Source organism: Grammomys surdaster, unplaced genomic scaffold, assembly GCF_004785775.1.
Source record: "Grammomys surdaster isolate TR1022 unplaced genomic scaffold, NIH_TR_1.0 351, whole genome shotgun sequence".
Taxonomy (NCBI): domain Eukaryota; kingdom Metazoa; phylum Chordata; class Mammalia; order Rodentia; family Muridae; genus Grammomys; species Grammomys surdaster.
The window spans coordinates 1,526,369-1,549,266 of NW_021604770.1; the positions used below are offsets into that span (position 1 = coordinate 1,526,369).

At 36.7% G+C, this 22,898-nt stretch overlaps 1 pseudogene; it reads right to left on the reverse strand.

Moving 5' to 3' along the window:
- Window positions 1-20,264: 20,264 nt before the first annotated feature.
- LOC114631101 lies at window positions 20,265-20,639 on the reverse strand (annotated as a pseudogene).
- Window positions 20,640-22,898: the final 2,259 nt, after the last annotated feature.

The following is a 22,898-nucleotide window of genomic DNA, read 5'->3' on the forward strand; positions in this document are numbered from 1 at the left end:
GTCAACATGAGGATATGACATATCAATAGCAGCTTCCTGTAAGGAAGTTAATCAATGAGAGAACGTGTGTGGCTTTTAAAGCCATCATTCAAGCTAGAATACGTGACTAGGAGGATGAGAACCTGGCTGAATGTCCAATGGTAGAAAAGGTAGAAGTTTGGATAATTTAAAATACCTTCAAAATGTCCACTAGATTTCTTCCAAGGCATTTTTTTTTGGGGGGGAAGGGGAGGGCTGTGGATGTACCAACAGAAATGGCACTCTATCCTCTAATAGCGACAGAATTGTTTGTCCTCAGAGCTCTCAATGAGATCTTAGCACCATCCATTCTATTTGATCTAATGTCCGGTCATGTCCTGGACTTCTGTTCTTTGTCTGCAATGCTGGAACTGTTCTCAGAATAGGGACAGTTGTTTGAAGTACTTGTCCTGAATTCTCTGTAAAGACAAAAGGAGACATGCATGCATATACCTCAACACAGTTATCACCTTAACTCCTTCAATGTTTTATGTCACTCAATACCTCGTCCTCTAAACAGATAGATGATAATCTGCTAAGCAAAGAAACAGAAACCTATTCAGGAACAAGCATAATCATCTAGAAAGAAAATAACCTGAGTTGATAAGTATTTTTCTTTAAAAAACAAAAACAAACAAACAAACAAACAAACAAACGCAAGCAAGCAAACAAGCCTTAAAACCAAAGTGGAATCATGCCTGATGGTGCATGCATCTTAGTGTTCTAAAGGGTATGGAAACAACAGCCAGCTTCAGGAAACTAATAATGACTTCTATACTTCCTACATTACAAAGTATGGTGGTTTAAATAAGATTGGCCTTCATAGGCTCATACATTTGAATGTTTAGTTATCAGGAAATGGCCTTATTTGAAAAGGATTAGAAGAAGTGACCTTGTTGTACAAAGTCTATCATTGGGGTTGAGCTTTGTTTCAAAAGTCCACACCAGGCCCAGTGTCTCTTCGCCAGTAGATCAGTATGTAGCCTTCAGTAACTTCTCCAACACCATGGATACTGCCATGCTCCCCACCATGATAATAATGAGCCAAAACTCTGAAAGAGTAAGTGGGCTCCAAAATAAATGCTTTCTTTTAAAAGAATTACCTTTGTCCTGGTATCTCTTTACAGTAGCAGTACAACTAAAACACAAAAGGAATACTGATAAAAAGAGACATGAGAAAATAATCCTTAGTAAAAGTACAGACATTTCAATTAGACAGAAATTCTGAATATTGTCCCAATGCATCTAATCACAGATGTAGTTAATATATATGTGTACTTGAAAATTAGAGAATTTTTAAGTTCTCAACAAAGAAAATAGGAAGAAATGCATATGTTCTGTAGTTAGATTTAGCCTTCACACACACACACACATACACACACACACACACACAAACACACACTTAAAATTTACATTTGTTAAGTTAAAATATATGTAACAAAATGATTTCTGTTTAGCAAACTGACAAGATGAAATGACATCAATGCATGTTTTTAGTAATGTTTTTCCTTTGTTTCAGGGAAGAGTTCTTAATGTCCAGAATACAATTCAATTTTTTATCTCTAATAATGCCGACATCAATTTTCACATTTAAAATGTAAATTGCTTTTCTAAAACAAACAACCAAAGAGGTATATATAATTCAACCCCAAATAAAACAATTTATCTTTCACAAGTCTATGGTGGGCCTTTAGTTCCATCACAGAGTTTCAAGGATATTTTTGTGTAGTTTGTGGCTCTAACACAGTCTATCCTAAAGTCTATTTTTTTTCCATTCTGGTGATATGAAAGAATGTGACTGACACAGTTCTGCATGTGCTATGGGAGTAGTGAGTGTAGCCATAGGATGAGTCCCTGAAACATTTTTGTGGGGAAAAAAGAAACGCTTTAACCAGGGATCTTTGAGGAATTCTGGGGTGTTCGGTGACTTAAAGGACAAAGATTTGGCTCTGATTACTTCAGTAATCTGGAGCCTTGACATGTATCCTCACATTACAGAGGACCATGACTATTGAGCCATTGCCATAGGGCAAATCCATCAGCATCCTTTAGACCATCTAAGGAGAGTTGAGGAAAATATTGCATTTCCAGTGTGAAGGCTGAAAGCAATCTTTCTTTACTTTTCACAAACAGAGATCCAAGGATTTCTAAGATCTTCCCCTAAAGTGTTGTTTTAACATTTACCCCATACTTGTACTGTGTACTGTTTCACTAGAGTTCTGGCTTTAATTGAAGCTTGTGATTTGATTCTATTTGTTCCGGAGTATTTATCATTTTAAAAGTGGGGATAATGGGGCTTCAAGTGTATACAGAGGTTGAAACTCATTACCAGGTATGCTTTTCCAATATTTTTTGTAACATTTTTGTTACAGAGAAAATGATCAAATGTTTATTTATTCAAGACAGGGATACCATAACAAACTAAAGAAATAATTCCATCTAAATCCAGCTTCATGGACCAGCATGTGTATTGGGTTAATTAAAGGAGCATGTATGACTCAAAGGCAGGTATAATACTGAAAGACTCACACCAGCATTGTTGAAGACACATAAGAGAAAATATTTCCTTAAAATATCCTTGTACAACTTGCATATAGCCCCACCAATAAAAATGATGGCTCAGCAACAACTGTTTGCTGCTTTTATAAGCTTGGGAGGAGATTTGTGAGTGCTGTAAGTTTCAGGAGCTTCCTGAGTTTCATGAATTTCCCTATTCCCCTCAGAGGGAAATACTTTAATTATGAAACACACATACACACACACACACACACACACACAAATACCATCTTCCTTTGAAGATTTCTAGTCTCTGGCAATTGATTGGTTTTATGAATTGCTGCCCATTGAAAGTACTTTTCTTCTGATCATTATTATTTCATAATCATGGCTATTCTTGGATAATTGATGTTTAAAAGGCAGAGATTATCTATAAATTAGTTTTCATTAATACATTGTGATTATATTCATGGTCAATAAGAAATGAAACACTTATGAGACATAGATGTTTTGATATATGTAAATAATATACCATGATTAAATCAATTTAATTATCATAGCAATCACTTTGTTTACTCATTTCTTATAAGAAGACATTTGAAATTTACTTAGTTTAAAATATGCAATGCATTATTGTGGCTAAGGTCATCCTGTCAGACAGTACACAGATCTCATATTTTATCTTCATATCTACTTGAGAGTTTTCACCTTTCAGTGATCAACTCTACTCTTTCTTTCCCCATTTTTCAGCCTCCTGTTAATCACACACTATTATGTGCTTTATGGATTCCTGTATAAATGAGGTCGAACAGTAGATTTTGTTTCTACATTTTTGTTTAATTTGTTTGACTGATTCTCCTTATATAAACTAGGCTAAACTGGAAGTTACTATAGCACAGATTAGACTTGATTTTGAAATTCTCCTAATGTGTCTTCTTGTGTGCCAGGATTACAGGTATGTATCACCATGGGGGCTCACATTCAGCAATTTTCTTTCTGCAGCTGGCTTCTGGATTTAATTGATGATAAACATGTGTCATGTAGAAATTGATACAATCCTACTTCAAGCTTAGAAGTTTCTTCAGGAAGAAGGTTCAGCTTCACTGAAAACTATCAAGATTCTTGCTTGGAACTGGAGAAGTAGATTTAGACAGGAGAAATGCCAATGTTGAAATTGTCTCTGAATTAGAATTAGCCTGCACTCATAATGTAAAGATTCTCCTGGAGAGAGAATCCTGGGTACTCAGTGAGCACTTAATCAAGATCTGTTGAAAGACTTGATCAGTAAATTCTGTGTCAAGAGAAGAAAAATGAAACTGTGTAGTTTGAAGCCATCTTTATGGTGCCTTCTAAGTGAAGAGGATATTCTTCATCAGAAGTAGCTAGCTAGGCAGCATGAGAACTTAGTCCAGATAATGGGACAATGTGAAGCCAAGTTATACATGTTTTCCCATGGATAAGAAAAATATGTGATTTAGGTACTTTTTTATTTTTGACACGTAAAACTGTGCCTTGCAAATATAACTAAATTATTCTCTCAGAGGGATTTACCAAAAGAAGTTTTGTACACAATAGCTTTGCAAACCTTTTCATTGCTCTCTCTCTCTCTCTCTCTCTCTCTCTCTCTCTCTCTCTCTCTCTCTTTTCATGTGTGTCTGTCTCTACATAGACACACATGTAAGTATACACATGTATGTATATGTGTGTATGTTTATATGCTTGTATCTACTTACTCCAGACTAGAAATTAACTACTTAAAATAATTTAAAGAATTGGGGATGGGTCTTAATGATTTTTTTTTTAAAGAAGGCAGTGTTTATTGCAATCAAGCTAGTTCAACTGCTTCCCCCTTAGACTTATCTTTCTTTCTTCCTTCACCATTTTTGGATTGAACTGTAAAGTGTCATCTTGTGACATGTCATACTGTGTATTATAGATAATATACACATTAATCACAAATAGAGATAAATGATATTATCAAAATTTTTGTAGTAGATGACATCAAAACCACAGTTTCCATCTTTCTATTTCATACATATTAACATATGTTATGGCCTGTCCCAATATCTGAAAACATGGTTTTGAAAAGAAGAATCTTAACACAATTCCTGGAATGAAAACCCAATATTTGTCTGAGCATTCAGTTTTATTGTGCTTAAGAAACCAGAAACTAACACTGAGAAAAATTAATATTTATCAGCATCTTTCGGACTTTACTAACTTCCTAACTCACAATTACATCTTCATATTACTGCTGCTATTTTCCACTTGAGAATACAAAAATGAAGTACACAGCTTTGCTACTTTCCATACATTGATGGTCATGAGAGTTAAATCTTAAGAATTGGATTCATGTTAAGATACAATATACAATAGATATAATTGTGACTGTGTGATGAGCAATAGCTAGAAGAAATTGCTTATATAAATAACCACATTCTCAGACAGATATAACATCTATCTATCTATCTATCTATCTATCTATCTATCTATCTATCTCCCACAACCTTGAACTCACTATTAAGTTATAGACGTGCTAAGTGTCAGGAGAGCCCACATGCAGTAACCCAGGTTAACCTGCTTCAGCTTCCCATGTGCTGGGACTGTACATATGAACCACCATACTCATGTTTTTAATAGCTTTGGTAAGCCAGACAAAGCCAAACTGTCTTGCTTGACAACCATACTCAAGATGTGGTCTGATGGACAACTCCCTGACCACTCCATTAATGGGCTACTGATATGTTTTCATCTGTATAATAATATTGAAGAGGACCTTTCTCAGTGTATGAAGAGAGAAGAAAGACTATTTATACGTTCTCAAATCTACTGTTCTCTCTATTGTTTCTGAGAATTTCTGTGCCCATAGGCTGTACTTGCTGGTCAGTCAATTTGAGGAGTAGCAGGAGTCAAATCCCTTGTAAGGTTTAATGTGATATGGTAGCTCCTTTTCAGGATCTGTCATAAACCCCAAATTCCTTGCCATGGGTCTCTCTACACTAGTGGCTTTCTCTCTCAGCTTATATTCCATGTCTTCAATTAAACTGAAATGCAATTATCTGTGGAATAAGCAACACAAAGGAGATTCAATATACAGTCTACAAAATGGATGGAAAATAACAATTAAGAAACCCCAGTGCCTCTGTGGTGGTATGCCACTCTGGCTTAAGTTTAGCAGAATCATATTAAAATGCTTTTGAGCCTATTTCTTAGCCCATAGGCTTTTCAAAATGACAGTATTCTGTAGTGGGGAGGTATAGATATTTCTGGAGTTGAAGACCACTTAGACTAAAATGTCTTTCATGTAGCTAATGAGGCATCCACTTCTTTATCCACTTCCTATCCTTGAGGAGAACATAGAATGCATTTGCCCTTTGATTCATCCTTTTACCCACTTCACCTCCCTATGCTGATGCACACTTCAGATGTCCTTGTTCTAATGATAATGGGCTTATAGAGAGGGAAAAGGAAAGCACAATCAGTGAAACAAAGGTTTTATGTAGACTTTCTAATTTTGTACTTTTCCTTCTTGATGATAGGATTAAGAAATGAAGGCATTTAGTATAATGTCAGCACATAGATTGAGCTCAAAATATATTTTAATTATCATCCTGAATATTTATGTAGACATTTCATCTGTATTTACCCTCCTAGCAGGTGATACTTCCATTGGGTTTTAATTCTTAGTTCTAAAAGCTGCCTTGCCCTTGGGATTTACTTGGATTTCTATTTTGGACATAGCCAGCAAACATTAGGTTTGTCTTGTATCACAAAGAAAACCATCATGGGCTCCTAGAACTGGTAGCCAGAGCTAGTATGATGCTTTTTGTTTGTTTAGAAACAGCTGGTGACTTTTTCCCAATACCTGAAAAACTTGATACAAAAGAATATAAAAGCAAATAAATTGCAATTAGGCCCCTAGGCAATCTACACAGAACATGTACAAATCACGTTGAAAATCCAGGGAAGGTAGCAATTAACCATATGGAAAATTTACCTCAGACAGCATATTTGCTTCTCAAATTTCAAGCCAGTATCTTCCTGTTATTTTTTGTCTCTTAACCTACAGTGTAATGTTTTCTTCAAAATCTTCTCTTCTCTTCTCTTCTCTTCTCTTCTCTTCTCTTCTCTTCTCTTCTCTTCTCTTCTCTTCTCTTCTCTTCTCTTCTCTTTTCTCTTCTCTTCTCTTCTTCCTCCCTCTCTCTCTCTCTCTCTCTCTCTCTCTCTCTCCCTCCTCCTCCTCCTCCTCCTCCTCCTCCTCCTTCTTCTTCTTCTTCTTTTAATCTACAGTATCTCTTGGTCTCCTTGTTTCTCCATTATTACTGTCTTTATCCTATGGCTTACCATTTCTACATGGCAGGAACATGATTCTGTTCTCCAAACGGCATCACTATTTCTCCCTAGTAGAATACAAGTCACAGTCCCCTATTGAATTAAGCAACATTCAGGATGGTTTTACTCATGACACCCTGTGTTCAGAGAGGTGGAATTTCTTCCTATAATATCATTTAGCTGAACATGAGAGACTTGTTGTACATTTCTAATACACTTTCTTTTTTTTTTCTAATACACTTTCAACTGGATGTCCACTCATCCAGTACTAGATGACTATGCTATAATTAATTTATAACATGCTTCTTTGTATTAGTTACTTTTGCCCCACAGTGCCCACAATATCTGACAAAAACTATGTTAAAAGTAGAATATTTATCTTGGCTTACAGCTTTATGAACTGTAAGTTCATGAAGTTCATGAACAATCTGCCATTAACTCTAAGGCATAGTCAGGCAACTCAGTTCATGGCACAGGAATTATGAAGTGAAAGCTGTTCATGTCACTGAAGACCAGGAAGCCAAGATTAAGCCAGTATGTGAGCAGGAATAACATAATCCAGAGAACCTGCCCCATGGCCTAATTTCTCCAAGTAACACACTACCTACAAAAGTTTCCAGAACATCACAAAGTGACACTAACAAGTTGGGAATAAGCATCGAAAGAAAAAGCATAGAAACCAATGGGTATGTCTAATTTCAAAACCTGCTGCCTTTTTGCCTTTCTCTGCCTGTTTCATTCTCTTTTGTGGACCTGCTTCTCTCCATCCATAAGCGCAATGCTCCCCAGACATGTGGTTGCTATACCTAGGTGTCCCCAAATCTCTTCTTGCTAGTACACAGGAAGCAAGTGGGTGGGCATGTGAAATATGGTGAGCCAAAAGATTCATTCCTTTATTTTCTCTTAACTGCAGCAGCCTTCATAAAACCCAGCCCTATAGGTTATTGATTTTCACAAAAAGAAGAAAAACGAGTGGGAGTTGAGAATTATGATGTTATGTCCTAAATGAATTTTTCACAGAAAAAAATAAGAACAAAACAACAACAACAACAACTATTCTCTGTCTTGGGCGGTTGGTCAGAAATGAGGTTTGGGGAATGGAATAGGAAAGGCAGAACTGTGTGTGTCCCCAGGGGAGAGCACACATTGATCTCTGGAGTGATTGCCCTGACTGCCTCTGAAGCTGAGAATTAGATCCAATATGTTAGTGCTAACATTTAAGTCCTTTCAAATCCCTAGAGGCCAGCTGACTCTGCTTTCTCTTCCTCTCCTTCATTTATGTTTGTGGGAAAACTGACTTAACCCTTTGTCTGCCAAGATCTCATTTTGTTATATAGAAGCCAGAGCCTTGGGAAACCTTTGGAGGTTTTGATGAGCTATGTTCATGGTTATTTTCCAAACAAAGTCTCTTGAAGAATTTACTCTCCATCTGAGAAAGTAAAATAGCTCCATTTTCCCCTTTTGGTCATTGTCTGTGATGAGCACCTGTCTTTGTGGCATGATGGTGCCATAGCAAATTATACACTAGATTCAGGGCTGGGGAGATTGCTCATCAGTTAAGAGCACTGATGGCTTTTCCAAAGGTCTTGAGCTCAATTCCCAGCAACTACATGGTGGATCACAACCATCTATGATGGGACGTGATGCCCTCTTCTGATGCACCTGAAGATAGCTACAGTGCACTCATGTAAATAAATAAACCTTATAATAATAATAATAGTGATAATAATAATAATAAAAAAAGATTTTTGAAAACTTGACATGCGGAGTGCAATTTCAGAGATACCATCAGAGGTTCTAAGAACAGGCCCTTGGAATCTACGTTTCAAAAATGACAAAAAGAAATTTTATGTGCTTATTTTAATTAATGGACACACACAGAAGAATCTTGAAAAGAAGGCCGAGGGAGGCACAACAATTCCATGGAGCAAATAGCTATACATGAAATATTAAGCACTGGTCTGCAAAATTTGATGAATCTTATTCCCCCATAAAGCTAATAGTAAGTGAAAAGTGGGTTGGAGTAACTTTTAGATTTGTAGTGGCCTGAAAAATGTTTCAAAAGACATCTAGTGATCTCTCTATTGATTAGTGTAATGAGATCTGGGGTCAGGAAAGGGGTAGGAAAGAGATGCAAAGGAGCCCTGTAGAAAGAAGAGTTCAGAAGTACTCAATGGGAAGCTGTAGGCTTAAAGGGAAGCATGCCTATAGGCTACTTTGATCCTCTAAAATATAACCCATTGGCTTAGAAGAAAATCCAGTGAGGAAGTTAGCTGAGCAGAGAGAGACTGTTAGATGAAGGGCTTTGATTACAGCCACACAGAATACTGAAAAGTGGGGTAATACATGCCCACAAGGCAAAAGATAAATGAAAAGTTACCCAAGGGTGTTTGAAACAACAAGGTCATGTACAGAATGACGACTGTACCAATTTTTCCCCCTTGGTCTCTTGCACTGAATATGCCAGAATGTTTAAAGATGAGAAACTTGTAGAAATAAGAAAACTTTCAATGAAAACCATAAGCCATTTAATTTTTGTCTGCAAGTAGATCAATACCAAGAAAAAAATAATCTTTATTCTTGATGATGTTAAGGTTACAGAAAAACATCAACAAAAAGAAAACAAACAAAAAAGCACCAAAGGACTAGATCCTGGGGGTCTTCCCACTCTAGAATGGGAGAGTTAATTATTTATCTATGGATATGTTCAGATACTATTAACTGAATTTATGTTGTGTGATAGCCACTATTTAGACTTGGGGATACAATTGTTCACACTAGAGATATTTATTAGCTCTTCTAAAACCTATATTCTGAAAGAAGCATTATAGTAATAGGCCAAACAAGAACAAGTATCCCGATGTAATAATGACATGGTTCCAAATGGTAGCTGTGCTGCTTAATATTTGCTTTGTCTTTAACCTTAATGTGAGATTTGTTTTTCCTGCAAAATTCATATTCGAATGATAACTTTGAAAGTTTGTGATAAGGCTAAGAGTTTGTTAAATAAAACAATTAGTAAATGCAAAGAATCTTGTTAAAAGAGAGGGAAAGGAACTCATATTATTTTAAAGCAATAAACTGATGGTTGATACAAATAATCATGCATGCATAGATCCAGTGTATATGAATATATATATATATATTTACATATGCACATACATATTACTACAAAGACATACATACATGAGTAAAGACATAGGTGAGTTGAGTGTTTACTATAAAACAAGACCCTGACATATACATAATCTTATTTTCCTTAGACCCTCTTTGATGTCATCCTTAGAATACAAGATGGTTAAAACAGTAGAGGCAGGCAAGGAATATGATAGTTAGAAATTACTGAAAGTTAAGAATGAATGACTGGTATAATCCTGACCTTCGGTATAATCAAGAACAATTTTATTGTCACATGAAAATAATTATATTTTTAATACATGTATGATAACTTGTTAGAGACATGTAAACAAAGAATCTTCTAATATATTTTGAGAGGAACATGGTCACAGAGAAGTTCAGAATTCTTTGGACATGGCCAGTTTGTATCTGCATTCCAAACCTGGTTATAGTTATGAACTCATTCCAGAAAAATACAATCTGAACAAAGTATTCCTGGCTATGATAAATTGAAGCAGAGACTGCATACTTCAGAGAAAATTCTTCCACTAGTCATAAAACTTACCTCAAATGCTCAGTAGATAGTTACAAGATCTGATGCTTAAATGGAGATTCATAATCTTTCTAGCCTATGTTATTTTCCCTTGATGTGTTCCTGTTCGTTTTTTTTTATATGATAGACTTTTCAAGCTCTTTGAAAGGTACTGTTTTTATATTTACATTTTGTTTTTAAACTTATGATCAAGTGAGAAACAATTGATATATTTTTTTCTTCTTTTCCAAAATTCTGGTATAAAATACCCCAATTTTCTAGACTCCTGCCAAAGAGACAAAACCTTTAAAAAGTCCTTTATGAGAAATTCCCAGGATTATTGAAGACACATATTATTTATAATTAGAAGAAGAATGAAGTGATTATAAAAATATTTAAGAAGTTCCATAAATCCCGTTGTAACAAAAATATGAATCAAGACAATATTCATTGTTATAATAAATAGGCTATATAATGAATGTAAGGGGCTTTTTGAAATATTAAAAACATTAAAGCCTAATATAGTCTCTGCTTTTAAATAGCTCATAACCAAATTATAAGCAACATCATAAGTATCCCCTAATAGTTATAAAGGTAGCAGAATGGCACCATGGGGAAACAAGCAAGGAACATGATTATACTTACACCTCCTAGTGAAGTTCCTCTAATTTATGTTATGCCATATTCTGTGAGGAATACATTTTTCTAGTTTCATTTCTGAGAGTGTGGTAAAAAAAACTCATGCAAAAACAATTCAAAATAAAAAAAATAATAACAAAAACTTAAGAAAAAAGAAATTATTCTGCTTACAACTCTAAGCTATCTATCAGTCAAATTAGGAACTTTTAAGCTGTAAGTCACATACATAGTCAACTAAAAAAAATGAATGCCTACATGTTGACTGTGATCAGTACCTTCTCCATCTTTCCATAACACCCAAGGCTCATATTCAGCAAATCATGTTGTCCACAGTAGGCATGTCATTTCAGTAAAGACGGTCCTCCCAAAAACATGCTCATAGGCCAACCATACATATCTAGACAACTTCTCATTGATATTGTTCCCCCAGGTGATTCTGGATTTTTTTCAAGATGACAATCAATTAAAACTAATGTAAGTTCTTATTCTATGAGTGAGTGGAGAATCCTACTCAACATGCGCTACACTGAATCATATGATTTTTCTGGATGAAGAGCAGTTCAAAAGAGCAATCACCCCCTTGCTTGTCATTACTTTGTAAATGAGGGTTAGCCTAGTTCCTAGCATTCTTTTTTTTTTCAGAATGAAACAGTGTCAGATTAGCATCATTTATTCTCTAGTAACAGTTCTATTTTTTTAAGCCACACCATTTAGTGTTCCCCCCCACCAAGTCTAGGATTTGGTGTAAGATTTTTAACTTTACACATGTACCATCTCCTGAGCCAATGCTTTTCCCTTATTTATAAGTCTCGATTTTTCATTAATTTTCAGGTTATAATATAATGAATAATCCATGTGGTTATCACCAGTGATGCACATGAATGTAATTGGGAATAATAAGTGATGTGAATGTTAATGGTCGGGTGAAATCACGCTACTGAATTCTAGGCGTCACATAGTGTCCAATGGCTGTATTACTTTAGCGCCCACGGGCACTCCCAGAAGAGAAAGCCTAATTCAGAGGCACCTATTCATTACAATTTCAGGAGGTCTTGCAGTGGATCCTAGCTTCCTTGGAGGAATTTTCTATAATTTATGAAAAGTTACCTTAAAATTCTGGGGGAAAGACATCTGTTTAGAAGTGGATATCCTGGCATGTGGCTAATAATTACAGATATAATTAAAAGAGAGGTTCCAATTCACTATAGCTTCTTCTCAGCCTTTAGCTCTTAAAGTAGGAACATGTTGTCATGACGATGGCTTACAACAGAGAGTCAAACTGAGCACATCTTCCTCTCAAATCTTTTGTTTTAATTTTGCTTCATACAGAAGCCCTGAATTCTGGCTCTCCTTCCTCTGATATTTGTCACATGTTATTCATTCATGATTCAGTCCAGAAACAGAGTACATAAAAGAGTGATGTGTAGGTTAGCATGTTCAACTTCCCAAACTATCAATTGAAAGTTACTGAGAAAACATGAAATATACTGAAGTTTACTGAGTTCAAAGAACAACTTGTCTGTTGAGTCTTAGGATGCTCACACTTGAGGAAACCAGGATTTAAACTTTTTAAAGGCTTTTGTGTTTATATTTCAAGTAATTCAAAGTAGATCTGACAATATTTATTATACTTAGTATCTCCATAAACAAGGTGAGGAGACAAAACTGACACAGAATACCATTGACATATTGACAGCTGTTGGGTATCTCACATTAGTTCAGAAGGAGCTGACACAATTTTCTTGGACAAGATGAATAGGAAAGTTCAAGACGAAAGTTTGAACCATATAAGAAAGCTCTGGCGGGTGGCTAAAGGTTTGGACTGAGAGCCAAAGAGGACAGAGTAAGCTTTTGGAAGTCAACTCTTATGGCAGCAATATATATTAACGAGTGAGTTCTTTTAGAGCATTAAACAGGGATCCACCCTTGAGTCTTAATAACTGTACTTCTAACCCTTCCACTATTGCAGTTGTTAATAATAATCAGTATTGTTACAATAGTAGTCACTTTTTATAAGAAGAACAAACAGAGAATGAGGCAATATCCTCTATGCCTTTGCAGTGAATAGACATGAAGCAAAAATGCTCGATCTGGACTATAGGCAACAGAGACTAGTCAAGCAAGTGATCAAACAAGTCAAATTAACAAATCAGATGAAGCAGCTTGTGACCTTTCTCTGTCCACCACGGCAGGCATTTACTGTTAGCCTTGGTTCATGCTCCTCCATATGTGACCGAGCAAACACTGATTTAAGTTGAGGCTCCTTAAGAGATTCAGAGATTCCTTTTCTCTAGACTTTCTAAACCAGAATCTATATTTAATAATTTGTCTAGGAGATGTTCTGTCTCTATATAGGATGGAATTTAAAAGTTGCAGTGTTTTCTAACCTGTCTAGCTCCCAAATAATATGGTTGGAGACCTATTGATTTATTCAACAAGCTTTAAGCACAGTAACTGAGTAGATATTCCTAATCCTCTATGGTACCTCTTTGGTATGGTAGTTAATTTATAGTCACATAAGTTATTTACCTTAAGTCGCCCCTTGGCTTGCTTTGCTGTAGCTGTCTGTCCTCAAGGAGAACTCTCTTGGCAACTCCTCCTGATGCCCAATCACATGGCAACTTGTCTTTGTCTTCCTCCACCTTGAGGCTCTTCTTCTCCTCTATGCTCACCTGCCTCCTGGAGAACTCATTCTCCCTCTATCTTCCTCCTGAGACCCCTGGCAGGGATCAGTAGGCCAGATTTTCTATCTCCTTTGCTCAGTCATTGGCTGAATAGCTTTTTATTAACCAATCAGAGATAATTAAGGAACATCCTTTATATCATATTGATATACAGAAAATTCTTCAATATTCATTACAATGCCCATGTCCATGTCCTGACTGTAACTAGATCTCAGGTCACAGAAATCAGCATCTGAATACACAGTACATAAAACCCTCCTACAACATCTTTAGTTAACAAAGAAGATAATTTTTAATGTCAGATATAACCTGAAGGAAGTGTATTTCTCTTGTGTGGAGTTTATTGCTGTCTTTCTTGAGGCACTAAGTAGTGTCTTCATCCTTAACATTGTCTAAACAGCTTCAGAACACATGCTTTCAACCTCCTTTTTCTTTCTTACTAAAAGTATTTAGAAGACAAATTACAACTGCTTTCCAAAGCTGTTCAAAAACACAAATTACTTAAATGTATTGATTTATATATTTCACCTTTTAAAAAGTCATATGTAATAATACACCTATAAGCTAGTTAATCAGTTGTGATTTTTTTTTTTTTGCCTCAGGACTTTTTGAAAATTTATCTCATTTAAAACTTGCAATTGTAAATTTGCAATTTATTATAAAATTTTATTAAATTTTTGTGGGGTTGTAGTTCATGAGTGGGTGTAGGTCCTGTTGGGCTGAGTTGTGGATCCCATGTCTGCTGCCCCAGGCAGCTCAGGGGGGGTGGAAGCACAGGAATTTGAGTATACTCAACAGGGTGCCCAGTGGACACTAGGCTATGAGAAGCCACTGAGCTCCATTCTGGGGATAGGGAGATCTCAGTCTGAGGTCTCACTGGGGGCAGAGCTCTTGGGTCAGAGGTTTCTGGTCTGAGGTGGCTGGCAGGAGACTGTTTGGTCTCAGCCCTTGGACTCCCAGATGCCACTGGGAGACCGGAGAAGGACAGACACAGGGACATAGGGGCTGGACCGGCCCTCAGCTGAGAAGGGCGAGTGAGAGAAGCTCTGGCAGCACCCCGAGGGGCAGATGAGAGTCTTGGTTAAGGCGACTTGCTTGGCTGGGTCATGGCTGGCTCTGCTAGCTTGCTTGAGTTGACATGCCTTCATAGTTGGAATGTAGAGAAGTCCTCTGGTGGGAGGTTAGGCGGCAGCTTATTGGTTGAAGAGCCTCTGTGGTTCTCCATGGGGGACCAAAAGACAAGAGGAAGTCTATGGTTTTAAAAGATTTATTGTCATGGCAGAAAGTGGAAGAAGTTGTACTCCATGTCCTCAGGATGGGCCTGAGGTTAAATACCTTTTGCAAGGAGGAGGGTCTGGGAAGGAATGCTTAATTGGCTATGCCCTTTGGCCTTTACATATCTCATTAATATGGAGATCTCCTGAGGCTCTGTAGCTTGTAGTCATACTCTGTGTTATGTGACTGAAGGCCACACACCTTTCTTTGGGAGGGGCTGTGGATAAGTGAAAGGAATCAAGGCCCAGGAACAAGGTCAAACTCCTACCATCCCATAAGGGTCACCGGAGTTCAAAGCAGACTCAGCTGGGTACCCCACTGCCTCTCACAGCCCACCACCCCACAAATTTTTATTAAATTTTATTTAATCTTACTAAATTGTAAATTTCAAATGTTATTAAGTCTTTAAATTAAAATGTCTTTAGACACAAAGCAGTATTTTTTCATACACTTTATTTTTGCGTTGGGAACATACCACCTGAATATATTTTAGCCCTAAAAAAACCTTCACACTTATTTTGGTTCCTTTTGTTTCCATGCAAAATCAAGTCTTCTCCCTAGAAAGGGGTAAACAAGAACAAAACACCAAACCAACAAAATGCAAACCATTATATAATCTCAGAGGCAAGTTTAAATGAGATACCAACTTTGATATCTAAGAGATGACTTGATTTGATACCAGCAAATACTGAAATTTTTGTCTCAGAAGGACGAGAGTTAAGCAAAAAGCCTGAGTTCCCCCAGCTCAGACTGAGGATGGACTATCAGTCTTCAAGGAGTAAGGATAACTCTTTAAAACCTTCTCATAAATGCTTCAGGAGTTTCTTTCTCTGTCTTTGAGTCACTTAGGCATTTTCATCAAGATTGGCACTACTGAGGTTTTCTGTTACAGATTGAGAAAGGCTATGAACTTATTTTCACTGAAATTATCTGAATTTTGATAGCAATCAACCTTTTAAACGGTTTTTGAAATATTGATGGCTTCTAATTGCTGAGTAATTTAAAATAGGAAGGAGGAGGAAGAGGCTAGCAAGAGGAGGAAATCATGAAGGGGGGAGTAAAGGAGGAAGAAAAAGGCACATAAATGGACAGAGAGTCCAATATACATACAGGAAGGAAAGAAGGAAAAAAGGAAGCAAGGAAAGGAAGGAAGGAGGGAGGAAGCAAGGGATGGAGAAATGGAGGGGAGAAGAAGGATGGTCAACTGTTGTCTGTAGCCTGCAGAAGTTTGTCCTCAGTATTTGAAATTTTATAAAATTTATCAAGCCACCACCTTTCATGAGGAAACATAGCTTGTCAAAAAGATCACAGCTCTGTTTTCTAATCAGTTTCCTCTGCTTTCCCCTGACAGCTCTGTCAGTTACAGTGATTTTTTAGTTGCATTTGGAAAATTTTATTTGTTTGTAAGGTCAGATACATGCCACAAATAAGTCAGCGCATCAAGAAACTGGCCAGTCCAAATGCCTTAAGAGATGGATTTATTGTCTCTGTACACATCCTCAAATATGAGATAAAATGAGGTTTATTCAAGTATTTCATGAAAAAGCCCACATAAATCACAGGAATTCTATATGGTAGTAAAATTCACATTCTACTCTAATTTTTTTAAAGGGTGACAACTTAAGGTCTAGTCTCAGGAACTTAAGAGGTTGCAAGACAGTAAGTTGAGTTTGACTTAAGTCAATGTGTGTCATAATAGAAAGCAAAGACAACTTTTGGTGTCTCTAAACTCCTATGTTATCTCTGTTTCACATTCAAATTACTGTTTGTTTGTTTGTTTGTTTTGTTTTTGTGAAAATGCAGAGCTACCAAGAGTATCTTAGTCAAATCTAGAAGAATCCAATTTGTTGAAAGAAATACTATATCACTTGGTATCTGACCAGCTGCAACCAGGGGTCAGAAAATGCTCCTTTCTCTGATTCAGGGATAATCTGGATAAAGTTCAATTTAACAATTACAAACTGTTCTGTTCCAAGTACCTGCCTCCTCTTGAATTCTTAGATTTCTAAATTCTCCCCACACTATAAGTGGAAAATATTTTTCTGCTGTTTTGGTCAGTTCATCTACTTCCTATTTTAACAATCTAAAGTTGACTATGAAATCAGAAGAAATAAATTCCACAATATTTGCATATATGTAGAACTTGAAAATAATGAGGCATAATAAAACAATTGTGTAAAGGACCAGAACAAGCACAAATGATCACATGGTCTTCTTTAGTCTTTCTTCTCTGAAGAAATCTAAAAGGAGAAGAGCTGTACAGAAAAAAGGTAGTCAGTTTTACTAGTTCTCAGCAGAAAATATCTTCTGCAGAAGCCATTACTGATATGTACTCAGAATCATGGAGTTTTTGTCAAATAAAACTTTTCTTGATGCAAATTACTAGAATTAAGGAATCGAATACAAATTGGTACATGAATAACTGACTCTACTCTATGTGTGTTCCATTATTGTAACATTCTGGATCCATACCCTCTATGCATTTAACATACACTATCCCATTTAGTAGCATCCTTTCTAAGAGAGTTTTGTCATTGACTCCATTTTCTAACTAAGCAGAGCAGAGCACAGATTAAGGGACATACTTGTGGAGTTAAGAGTTCGTTCTAGATCCACTTGCCTTCATAACCTTTAATCCCTCAGAAACATCAGAAGCAATCAATCGGGACACATGCATAAGAGAAACCCTTTGTTCTAGTTAATATCTCGTAAGCATCTGCACATTTACTCTAAAATGCTTGTTATCCTCCAGATTTCTCCAGGGAATTTAAGGCATTGTTTGCAGCCTGAGTAAGTGGGCAGTCTGTCCTGCCAGAGTCATCTTACCAGAGACATGGGTAGGACTTACTCCAGTATCTGCAATTTGAAATGTCTGGTCCTGTGAGTCCCGCTGCAGACCTGGTACTGTTTGGTTGTCTTACATACAGAATTTTATTATGCCTGACAGTCATAATTCCCTCTCAATGAGTCCCACCTTCAGCAGTTCTAGAGATAAACTGACATTTTTGAGGTCCTTCAAAAACTTTCCCTCCAATATAAACATTACCAAATGTCACAAAGTGTGCACTTTAAACCAGACCACTCTCCAATGTGTCTTTCAAAACTAGTGCTAATTTATCCAGCTTTGTGGATTGAGAAAATATTATAATGGTCCATGATTCGCCAAAGAATAATACCCTTGACTCAAAATAGTATGTAAATACAGAATATCATTCTGCAGAAGTCCAGCATGCTGGGGTATCCTATTACCAATGTAGAAAAACAGTCAACTGAGCTTGCAGGTCTGACTTAAAGCACATTAGGGAATTCAGAATTGGTGACTTTTATGTTAATCTGTTGTGTCCATCTCTATAGACGGTCCATTAGCATTATGTGGGGGCTGAAAACTTGCTGGGGAGACCTGGGAACTGTTACTGAGGCAATAGATGAGGAAATCTGGAAACTGCTGCTGACCCATTGTCCTTGCTTCAGGCCAGGTGGCTGAGACATTCCATTACCTGGGCATGAAGGCAGAAGCCTGGATTTTTTTCTAGTAGTAATTGACTTGCCTGGACTTGCTTGGACTTGCCCAGTTTTTAGGCCTAGTCTCCTTAACTGTCAATTTAAAGTCTGCCATGGAATCAGCCTTGCCTTTTCAGTATTAGAGGAAGAATGAAAACATCCTTTGTGCATAATTACTAAGCACCTGGTCAGCATTTAAAAGTAGCAATTGTCAAAACCAAAGTACTGCTATTCTGTACTCTTCACAGAATAGTTCAGGCCCGGTGGGTGTCAGCTTGTGCTCTGTATGACTGGTTATCTCGATAATGCTGTATTACTCCTCAACAAGACAGAAATCACATAGGCTGGTAGTAATTTGGGGGAATGGTTCTATTTATACAAAGGAAAATTTACCTCCTCTCCTATGCTATACATATTTAATTAAAGGATCATGTCTGCTGTCAAATTGAGATAATCCAGAAAAAAATATGTATCCATTGGAAGAGGCATCTTTGTGTATTTAGTCATGAACGTAACCAACAAGAAGACTTCAGTAATAAAGTTTTCCTGGAGTATACATTTGATATGTTTATTTCTTTATCCCAAAGCATAGAACCTTGCCTTGATAAGGGACAGCTTTCTGTGCTTTATGTTTTAAAAGATGTTTCCTATCAAAACTATTTTCCACATTATATACTTTCATTTCCCTGATAAGTTTCTCACCCCACCTCCACCCTCTAGAGAACATCATGCCAAACTTGTTTATTGACCTCAAGAGTCTTGAATAGTTCTCAATACAATGCTCTCTTTTATTCTTAGGAGAAATATGGGAACTGGAGGCTGCAAAGCTGAGTCTAGGCATTAAGTCTGTTTACTAAAGGCGGCCATTATTCTGTAATTCTCTCTGCTAATTTCTTGTGGGCACAAAGCCGGTTGGCCCCCTGATGCTAATGAGCTTAGAGCATTTCTCTTGTTTCTGGTCCAAAGCAGGGATTTTTCTTCTTTTCCTTCCCTGTCACCTTCAGGTAAGCTAATCAGCTCTGAGCAGCCATTGCTTTGGGGGCCTGTTTCCAGCTTTCTGTCTTCAGCAGTTCCATCTTTAAGCCAGTCACCTCTCCTTTAACCACCACTTATTTCCGCCTCCTGTTTCCTTTGTATTTGGCATCCCTCCAGCATGGATGCCTGATAGCTTTCCTTGTGGATATTGCTCCATGGTGATTTCTTTTTGTTTTCTGAACATGACTATTCTATTACACTTGGATTAATTGGCTATGGACCGCTATGGAAAGCCCAAGTTAGTGCCATCTAGCAACAGCAGATTGTAAGCGGCTACTCCTCCTGGGGAAGGTGGTGCAGACTCCTCAGTCAAAACAAAACATTTGGAAGAGGAGGGAGATGTGAAGAAGATCACTTAGCCATCTGATCTGAGCTAGGTGAAAAGTTCCTACCTACTAGTTTTATAATAAAAAGCTCCAACATATTAAAATCTCTCTCTCTCTCTCTGTCTCTCTCCCTCCCTCCCTCCCTCCCTCCCTCCCTCCCTCCCTCCCTCCCTCCATCTCTCTCTGTCTCTCTGTCTCTCTGTCTCTCTGTCTCTCTCTCTCTCTCTCTCTCTCTTTCTTTCTTCTTTTTTTTCTTTCTTTCTGATTCAATAGTTTAATTTTTCCAAATGTACAGCTGATTGAACCTGCTCATGCATCTTCACCAGTGGCTGGGGCATCTCTACCCTTTGTGTTTCTTGTATAAATTACCTGGGCTCTGTGCTTTGAAGCCAGCTTGATAAATCCTTTACTAAGTAGCTCCTGAAGGGCTGCCTTGGCCAAGGAACCTCAAATCTTCAGTCTCTCAGAAACCACAGCTGGAGTAATAATCTTATAATTGGGAACTTCCTTACAGAGTTTGTTGTATGTAGCTTTGTCAAACAGGATAAGATTGTTCTGCTTGTCCCAAACTTTGCCTTTGGACCACTTCTTCTTTTTAGCCTTGCCACTAGATTTATTTACTGGGTCTTTGTCTTTTTTGGTTGACTTTCCGGCATCTTTCTTCTTCTTGTCATCCTTGGGCATCAGAGAGTAGTGTGGACCATGGCAGCCTCACTAAGATGTCGGAAAAAAAGGCTTTCTTTCTCTCTCTCTCTCTCTCTCTCTCTCTCTCTCTCTCTCTCTCTCTCTCTCTCTTTTTCTTCCTTTAGTTCTTTCTTTCTTTCTTCCTTTAGTTCTTTCTTTCTTTCTTTCTTTGTTTCTTTCTTTCTTTCTTTCTTTCTTTCTTTCTTCCTTCCTTTAGTTCTTTCTTTCTTTGGTTCTATACTATGCCATGTCCTGGTTTTAAATATGTTTACATGGAAAATTTGGAAATGTAATTGCACATGCTATCATGCTTGTTTAGCAGATTTTTTGGATTAATAGAGATGTTGGTATACTTTATTAATTGTCTGCCCTTCATAGAGAGGTGTGTATAGTGCATTCATGAAACTAACATTTCTATTATTATAGTGGTATATGCTATAGGGTTTATACAAATTAAAGATTTTAAAATTAATTTTATTCATGTGTATGCATTTGACTGCATAAATTTATGTGTACCATGTATGTGCAAGTGACCACAGAGGTCAAGAAGAGTTTGTTACATGCCCTGGAACTACAGTTACAGATAGACCCAGGTTGACCTCTCAATAGTTAAGTAAGTGTTATTAACTACTAAATGTCTATTTAGCTCCCATTAGGTTCTTCATAATGTCTTAGACAGTTGTTGTGTATTTATAAAAGTCATTATGTTCTAGTTCATTATTTTGATAACAATAAATACTGCTGTGATTTGATAAGGTTATTAAAGGCAATGTCTAAACACAATAGACAGTCCATAAACTCACTTGAAATGATAAGGTCATAATTTCAGAAGATACTTCTTTCATAAAACAGATGATAATTTTAAAATTCACTTTATTCCTAGTAAAACTCAAGTGTGGTCTTACTTATTATTGAGAATCACAAAAGGGAATAATCAAGCTATCAAAACCTGCCAATTTATGATGGTATATGCCCTTAGAATTATAGTCGAAACATGTTTTTATTGGACAAGATATGTTTTGTTTTCTTTTGAAATACCCTCCTGTCACATAGAACCAGGTCTTCATGAATTGGATGCTCATTGTACAGAAGTATAGATTTCTAGTTTTTACTTTAAAATATTTTCTGAGAAAAGAAAAAAATACATGCAAACCGAGCTAGATTTTAAACCATGCTTAGTCTGAATTTTAAAGTTTAGCATAGATTTTCTTTTTTCAATTAATTGTGGAAAATGGACATTTATTTCTTTGCTATTTCAAAAAATACCTCAGGGTCCCTTAGGAAATCCATTCTCACCAAACAAAAGCAGCCTAGTGTCACAATCCAGGAATAGATAGCACATATAACAAAGAGAAGTAAAGGCAAACACATTTCTTTGATTTCCCCACAGACATTTCTGGTCATGATATTTAAAAGGAGTAACCCAATGAAAAATGATTTTCTTGCAAAACTCAAATATCTAATACTAACATTTACCCGGACCCAAGGTTCACCTTTCAGACTGTAACTGACAGCATGTATAAACTTGGAAGCTTCCAAACAAGTTCAAGGCATAGTGTGTCTGCATGTTCCTTCTCTGGCCATCTTTTAGGTAGTTCATCTGTTAGAGATATTTTGTTGCATGAAACCTCAAATGCCAGTGAAAACAAAGTGATCATCTATACCTTAACACTAATATATTGGCTAAAATAGAAACCGGTCTTTAGATTAAATAAACAAGTGCTGATTTTACTATTGTCTGGATGTAATAAACTCTCATTTAAATGTACTTCTGTGAGTGATCCCTGCTGGCTTTCCTGGTTGTTCATGTCACAGAAATATTATTAAATGCTTCCTACATGTTAGTGCTACTGACAACTTTCAAACTGTTCAGCTTCTACTTCCAGTTTTAAAACCAAATATTTTTAAACACTGTGAATGTGAATAAATTGTTATAGGCCTTAAGCACTATGGGAGTTGGGGGAATAGAGGAAATACAGTATCAATAAGGATTAATTTTCTAATCATTTCCAAGGGACAGCTATGCTTATTTTAGTCTTGAAGTTTAGATAGAGAGACAGGTAGATAGATAGATAGATAGATAGATAGATAGATAGATAGATAGATAGATACAAAGATAGATAGATAGATAGAAAGATAGATAGATAGATAGATAGATAGATAGATAGATAGATAGATAGAAAGAAAAGAGATGCTCAAATAGTGCAAGAAATAATAAGGAAAGAAAAACTAAACCCAAATTCCTCATAATATCTCATG